This window comes from Procambarus clarkii, chromosome 35 (genome assembly GCF_040958095.1).
Source record: "Procambarus clarkii isolate CNS0578487 chromosome 35, FALCON_Pclarkii_2.0, whole genome shotgun sequence".
Lineage (NCBI taxonomy): Eukaryota > Metazoa > Arthropoda > Malacostraca > Decapoda > Cambaridae > Procambarus > Procambarus clarkii.
The window spans coordinates 43,963,053-43,972,250 of NC_091184.1; positions in this window are offsets into that span (position 1 = coordinate 43,963,053).

Genomic DNA, 9,198 nt, shown 5'->3' on the forward strand with positions numbered 1-9,198 from the left:
GTGACTTTTTCACGTTTTTCATGTAGTTTGATATTACGTAAATATATTCATTTTTACCAATATTTCGATACTATTTCATGTAGTATCACGATATGTGATTTGGCCTTCAAATATCAGAATTTCACATAATATTGCATTTTAAGCAAGTTTTCTTGCATTTTGTTTCGTACGAAAAATCATCGAATTTACCAATATTTTGACGTTTATCATCCCCTTTTCCTTCATGTGATTTAAATAAAATATCATCGAATTAGGCAATATTTTGCCGTTTTCCACGTTTTTGTGAATTTTCAGTCCATGGGTATTAATTCATATATATACGATAAAAATGATGCAAACACACAATTGATTAGATAATAACCTTAAATACCTCATTTTCAATCATCTATTTTTTTCTCGTTAAAATACTGAGTAAGATATTGAAAAGGGGAGAAGTTCGGTTTTTATTGCATATATCGACGTTTCAGCCGGATTAGAGCGGTTTTACGTGTACATCTTCCATCGGTAATATAAACGGAAAATCAGGAACATTTTAGTTAATTCTAATGAAAACACATTGTTTTTTATCATTTGTATTGGAAACAGCATTGTCATATGTCTTTTCTTGGATCTAAATAATACGAAACCTCGCTCTATGATTTGAAGTTAAAATCCTCAAATATGGTTAAATAGTGACTTTTTCACGTTTTTCATGTAGTTTGATATTACGTAAATATATTCATTTTTACCAATATTTCGATACTATTTCATGTAGTATCACGATATGTGATTTGGCCTTCAAATCTCAGAATTTCGCATAATATTGCATTTTAAGCAAGTTTTCTTGCATTTTGTTTCGTACGAAAAATCATCGAATTTAGCAATATTTTGACTTTTATCATCCCCTTTTCCTCCATGTGATTTAAACAAAATATCATCGAATTAGGCAATATTTTGCCGATTTCCACGTTTTTGTGAATTTTCAGTCAATGGGTATTACTTCATATATATACGATAAAAATGATGCAAACACATAATTGATTAGATAATAACCTTAAATACTTCATTTTCAATCATCTATTTGTTTCTCGTTAAAATACTGAGTAAGATATTGAAAAGGGGAGAAGTTCGGTTTTTATTGCATATATCGACGTTTCAGCCGGGTTAGAGCGGTTTTACGTCTACATCTTCCCTCGTTAATATAAACGGAAAATCAAGAACATTATAGTTAATTCTAATGAAAACACATTGTTTTTTATCATTTGTATTGGAAACAACATTGTCATATGTCTTTTCTTGGAACTAAATAATTCGAAACCTCGCTCTATGATTTGAAAGTAAAATCCTCAAATATGGTAAAATAGTGACTTTTTTCACGTTTTTCATGTAGTTTGATATTACGTAAATATATTCATTTTTACCAATATTTCGATACTATTTCATGTAGTATCACGATATGTGATTTGGCCTTCAAATCTCAGAATTTCGCATAATATTGCATTTTAAGCAAGTTTTCTTGCATTTTGTTTCGTACGAAAAATCATCGAATTTACCAATATTTTGACGTTTATCATCCCCTTTTCCTTCATGTGATTTAAATAAAATATCATCGAATTAGGCAATATTTTGCCGTTTTCCACGTTTTTGAGAATTTTCAGTCCATGGGTATTAATTCATATATATACGATAAAAATGATGCAAACACATAATTGATTAGATAATAACCTTAAATACCTCATTTTCAATCATCTATTTTTTTCTCGTTAAAATACTGAGTAAGATATTGAAAAGGGGAGAAGTTCGGTTTTTATTGCATATATCGACGTTTCAGCCGGATTAGAGCGGTTTTACGTGTACATCTTCCATCGGTAATATAAACGGAAAATCAGGAACCTTTTACGTAATTCTAATGAAAACACATTGTTTTTTATCATTTGTATTGGAAACAGCATTGTCATATGTCTTTTCTTGGATCTAAATAATACGAAACCTCGCTCTATGATTTGAAGTTAAAATCCTCAAATATGGTTAAATAGTGACTTTTTCACGTTTTTCATGTAGTTTGATATTACGTAAATATATTCATTTTTACCAATATTTCGATACTATTTCATGTAGTATCACGATATGTGATTTGGCCTTCAAATCTCAGAATTTCGCATAATATTGCATTTTAAGCAAGTTTTCTTGCATTTTGTTTCGTACGAAAAATCATCGAATTTAGCAATATTTTGACGTTTATCATCCCCTTTTCCTCCATGTGATTTAAACAAAATATCATCGAATTAGGCAATATTTTGCCGATTTCCACGTTTTTGTGAATTTTCAGTCAATGGGTATTACTTCATATATATACGATAAAAATGATGCAAACACATAATTGATTAGATAATAACCTTAAATACATCATTTTCAATCATCTATTTGTTTCTCGTTAAAATACTGAGTAAGATATTGAAAAGGGGAGAAGTTCGGTTTTTATTGCATATATCGACGTTTCAGCCGGATTAGAGCGGTTTTACGTGTACATCTTCCCTCGTTAATATAAACGGAAAATCAAGAACATTATAGTTAATTCTAATGAAAACACATTGTTTTTTATCATTTGTATTGGAAACAACATTGTCATATGTCTTTTTTTGGATCTAAATAGTACGAAACCTCGCTCTATGATTTGAAGTTAAAATCCTCAAATATGGTTAAATAGTGACTTTTTCACGTTTTTCATGTAGTTTGATATTACGTAAATATATTCATTTTTACCAATATTTCGATACTATTTCATGTAGTATCACGATATGTGATTTGGCCTTCATATCTCAGAATTTCGCATAATATTGCATTTTAAGCAAGTTTTCTTGCATTTTGTTTCGTACGAAAAATCATCGAATTTACCAATATTTTGACGTTTATCATCTCCTTTTCCTTCATGTGATTTAAATAAAATATCATTGAGTTAGGCAATATTTTGCCGTTTTCCACGTTTTTGTGAATTTTCAGTCCATGGGTATTAATTCATATATATACGATAAAAATGATGCAAACACATAATTGATTAGATAATAACCTTAAATACTTCATTTTCAATCATCTATTTGTTTCTCGTTAAAATACTGAGTAAGATATTGAAAAGGGGAGAAGTTCGGTTTTTATTGCATATATCGACGTTTCAGCCGGATTAGAGCGGTTTTACGTGTACATCTTCCCTCGTTAATATAAACGGAAAATCAAGAACATTATAGTTAATTCTAATGAAAACACATTGTTTTTTATCATTTGTATTGGAAACAACATTGTCATATGTCTTTTCTTGGAACTAAATAATTCGAAACCTCGCTCTATGATTTAAAGTAAAATCCTCAAATATGGTAAAATAGTGACTTTTTCACGTTTTTCATGTAGTTTGATATTACGTAAATATATTCATTTTTACCAATATTTCGATACTATTTCATGTAGTATCACGATATGTGATTTGGCCTTCAAATATCAGAATTTCACATAATATTGCATTTTAAGCAAGTTTTCTTGCATTTTGTTTCGTACGAAAAATCATCGAATTTAGCAATATTTTGACGTTTATCATCTCCTTTTCCTTCATGTGATTTAAACAAAATATCATCGAATTAGGCAATATTTTGCCGATTTCCACGTTTTTGTGAATTTTCAGTCCATGGGTATTAATTCATATATATATACGATAAAAATGATGCAAACACATAATTGATTAGATAATAACCTTAAATACCTCATTTTCAATCATCTATTTTTTTCTCGTTAAAATACTGAGTAAGATATTGAAAAGGGGAGAAGTTCGGTTTTTATTGCATATATCGACGTTTCAGCCGGATTAGAGCGGTTTTACGTGTACATCTTCCATCGGTAATATAAACGGAAAATCAGGAACATTATAGTTAATTCTAATGAAAACACATTGTTTTTTATCATTTGTATTGGAAACAACATTGTCATATGTCTTTTTTTGGATCTAAATAGTACGAAACCTCGCTCTATGATTTGAATTTAAAATCCTCAAATATGGTTAAATAGTGACTTTTTCACGTTTTTCATGTAGTTTGATATTACGTAAATATATTCATTTTTACCAATATTTCGATACTATTTCATGTAGTATCACGATATGTGATTTGGCCTTCATATCTCAGAATTTCGCATAATATTGCATTTTAAGCAAGTTTTCTTGCATTTTGTTTCGTACGAAAAATCATCGAATTTACCAATATTTTGACGTTTATCATCTCCTTTTCCTTCATGTGATTTTAATAAAATATCATCGAATTAGGCAATATTTAGCCGTTTTCCACGTTTTTGTGAATTTTCAGTCCATGTGTATTAATTCATATATATACGATAAAAATGATGCAAACACATAATTGATTAGATAATAACCTTAAATACCTCATTTTCAATCATCTATTTGTTTCTCGTTAAAATACTGAGTAAGATATTGAAAAGGGGAGAAGTTCGGTTTTTATTGCATATATCGACGTTTCAGCCGGATTAGAGCGGTTTTACGTGTACATCTTCCCTCGTTAATATAAACGGAAAATCAAGAACATTATAGTTAATTCTAATGAAAACACATTGTTTTTTATCATTTGTATTGGAAACAACATTGTCATATGTCTTTTCTTGGAACTAAATAATTCGAAACCTCGCTCTATGATTTAAAGTAAAATCCTCAAATATGGTAAAATAGTGACTTTTTCACGTTTTTCATGTAGTTTGATATTACGTAAATATATTCATTTTTACCAATATTTCGATACTATTTCATGTAGTATCACGATATGTGATTTGGCCTTCAAATATCAGAATTTCACATAATATTGCATTTTAAGCAAGTTTTCTTGCATTTTGTTTCGTACGAAAAATCATCGAATTTAGCAATATTTTGACGTTTATCATCTCCTTTTCCTTCATGTGATTTAAACAAAATATCATCAAATTAGGCAATATTTTGCCGATTTCCACGTTTTTGTGAATTTTCAGTCCATGGGTATTAATTCATATATATATACGATAAAAATGATGCAAACACATAATTGATTAGATAATAACCTTAAATACCTCATTTTCAATCATCTATTTTTTTCTCGTTAAAATACTGAGTAAGATATTGAAAAGGGGAGAAGTTCGGTTTTTATTGCATATATCGACGTTTCAGCCGGATTAGAGCGGTTTTACGTGTACATCTTCCATCGGTAATATAAACGGAAAATCAGGAACATTTTAGTTAATTCTAATGAAAACACATTGTTTTTTATCATTTGTATTGGAAACAGCATTGTCATATGTCTTTTTTTGGATCTAAATAATACGAAACCTCGCTCAATGATTCTAAGTTAAAATCCTCAAATATGGTTAAATAGTGACTTTTTCACAATTTTCATGTAGTTTGATATTACGTAAATATATTCATTTTTACCAATATTTCGATACTATTTCAGGTAGTATCACGATATGTGATTTGGCCTTGAAATCTCAGAATTTCGCAAAATATTGCATTTTAAGCAAGTTTTCTTGCATTTTTTTTCGTACGAAAAATCATCGAATTTAGCAATATTTTGACGTTTATCATCCCCTTTTCCTTCATGTGATTTAAACAAAATATCATCGAATTAGGCAATATTTTGCCGTTTTCCACGTTTTTGTGAATTTCAGTCCATGGGTATTAATTCATATATATACGATAAAAATGATGCAAACACATAATTAATTAGATAATAACCTTAAATACTTCATTTTCAATCAACTATTTGTTTCTCGTTAAAATACTGAGTAAGATATTGAAAATGGGGAGACGTTCTGTTTTTATTGCATATATCGACGTTTCAGCCGAAATAGAGCGATTTTCGTGTACATCTTCCATCGGTAATATAAACGGAAATCCAGGAACATTTTAGTTAATTCTAATGAAAACACTTTGATTTTTATCATTTGTATAGGAAACAACATTGTCATATGTCTTTTCTTGGATCCAAATAATACGAAACCTCGCTCTATGATTTGAAGTTAAAATCCTCAAATATGGTTAAATAGTGACTTTTTCACGTTTTTCATGTAGTTTGATATTACGTAAATATATTCATTTTTACCAATATTTCGATACTATTTCATGTAGTATCACGATATGTGATTTGGCCTTGAAATCTCCTAATTTCGCATAATATTGCATTTTAAGCAAGTTTTCTTGCATTTTGTTTCGTACGAAAAATCATCGAATTTAGCAATATTTTGACGTTTATCATCCCCTTTTCCTTCATGTGATTTAAACAAAATATCATCGAATTAGGCAATATTTTGCCGTTTTCCACGTTTTTGTGAATTTTCCGTCCATGGGTATTAATTCATATATATACGATAAAAATGATGCAAACACATAATTGATTAGATAATAACCTTAAATACTTCATTTTCAATCATCTATTTTTTCTCGTTAAAATACTGAGTAAGATATTGAAAAGGGGAGAAGTTCGGTTTTTATTGCATATATCGACGTTTCAGCCCGAATAGAGCGGTTTTACGTGTACATCTTCCATCGGTAATATAAACGGAAAATCAGGAACATTTTAGTTAATTCTAATGAAAACACATTGTTTTTTATCATTTGTATTGGAAACAGCATTGTCATATGTCTTTTCTTGGATCTAAATAATACGAAACCTCGCTCTATGATTTGAAGGTAAAATCCTCAAATATGGTAAAATAGTAACTTTTTCACGTCAATCATGTAGTTTGATATTATGCAAATATATTCATTTTTTACATATATTTCGATACTATTTCATGTAGTATCACGATATGTGATTTGGCCTTCAAATCTCAGAATTTCGCATAATATTACATTTTAAGCAAGTTTTCTTGCATTTTGTTTCGTACGAAAAATCATCAAATTTAGCAATATTTTGACGTTTATCATCCCCTTTTCCTTTATGTGATTTAAACAAAATATCATCAAATTAGGCAATATTTTGCCGTTTTTCCACATTTTTCTGAATTTTCATTTTATGTGTATTAATTCATTATATATACGATAAAAATGATGCAAACACATAATTGATTAGATAATAACCTTAAATACTTCATTTTCAATCAACTATTTCTTTCTCGTTAAAATACTGAGTAAGATATTGAAAGGGGGAGAAGTTCTGATTTTATTGCATATATCGACGTTTCAGCCGGAATTGAGCGGTTTTCGTGTACATCTTCCATCGGTAATATAAACGGAAAATCAGGAACATTTTAGTTAATTCTAATGAAAACACATTGATTTTTATCATTTGTATTGGAAACAACATTGTCATATGTCTTTTCCTGGATCTAAATAATACGAAACTCCGATCTATGATTTGAAGTTTAAATCCTCAAATATGGTTAAATAGTGACTTTTTTCACGTTTTTCATGTAGTTTGATATTACGTAAATATATTCATTTTTACCAATATTCCGATACTATTTCATGTAGTATCACGATATGTGATTTGGCCTTGAAATCACAGAATTTCGCATAATATTGCATTTTAAGCAAGTTTTCTTGCATTTTGTTTCGTACGAAAAATCATCGAATTTAGCAATATTTTGACGTTTATCATCCCCTTTTCCTTCATGTGATTTAAATAAAATATCATCGAATTAGGCAATATTTTGCCGTTTTCCACGTTTTTGTGAATTTTCAGTCCATGGGTATTAATTCATATATATACGATAAAAATGATGCAAACACATAATTGATTAGATAATAACCTTAAATACTACATTTTCAATCATCTATTAGTTTCTCGTTAAAATACTGAGTAAGATATTGAAAATGGGAGAAGTTCTGATTTTATTGCATATATCGACGTTTCAGCCGGAATAGAGCGATTTTCGTGTACATCATCCATCGGTAATATAAACGGAAAATCAGGAACATTTTAGTTAATTCTAATGAAAACACATTGTTTTTTATCATTTGTATTGGAAACAGCATTGTCATATGTCTTTTCTTGGATCTAAATAATACGAAACCTCGCTCTATGATTTGAAGGTAAAATCCTCAAATATGGTAAAATAGTGACTTTTTCACGTTAATCATGTAGTTTGATATTATGCAAATATATTCATTTTTTACCAATTTTTCAATACTATTTCATGTAGTATCACGATATGTGATTTGGCCTTCAAATCTCAGAATTTCGCATAATATTGCATTTTAAGCAAGTTTTCTTGCATTTTGTTTCGTACGAAAAATCATCGAATTTAGCAATATTTTGACGTTTATCATCCCCTTTTCCTTTATGTAATTTAAACCAAATATCATCGAATTAGGCAATATTTTGCCGTTTTCCACGTTTTTGTTAATTTTCAGTCCATGGGTATTACTTCATATATATATACGATAAAAATGATGCAAACACATAATTGATTAGATAATAACCTTAAATACTTCATTTTCAATCATCTATTTGTTTCTCGTTAAAATACTGAGTAAGATATTGAAAAGGGGAGAAGTTCGGTTTTTATTGCATATATCGACGTTTCAGCCGGAATAGAGCGGTTTTACGTGTACATCTTCCATCGGTAATATAAACGGAAAATCAGGAACATTTTAGTTAATTCTAATGAAAACACATTGATTTTTATCATTTGTATTGTAAACAGCATTGTCATATGTCTTTTCTTGGATCTAAATAATACGAAACCTCGCTCTATGATTTGAAGGTAAAATCCTCAAATATGGTAAAATAGTGACTTTTTCACGTTAATCATATAGTTTGATATTATGCAAATATATTCATTTTTACCAATATTTCGATACTATTTCATGTAGTATCACGATATGTGATTTGGCCTTCAAATCTCAGAATTTCGCATAATATTGCATTTTAAGCAAGTTTTCTTGCATTTTGTTTCGTACGAAAAATCATCAAATTTAGCAATATTTTGACGTTTATCATCCCCTTTTCCTTTATTTGATTTAAACAAAATATCATCGAATTAGGCAATATTTTGCCGTTTTCCAAGTTTTTGTGAATTTTCAGTCCATGGGTATTACTTCATATATATACGATAAAAATGATGCAAACACATAATTGATTAGATAATAACCTTAAATACTTCATTTCCAATCATCTATTTGTTTCTCGTTAAAGTACTGAGTAAGATATTGAGAAGGGGAGAAGTTCGGTTTTTATTGCACATATCGACGTTTCAGCC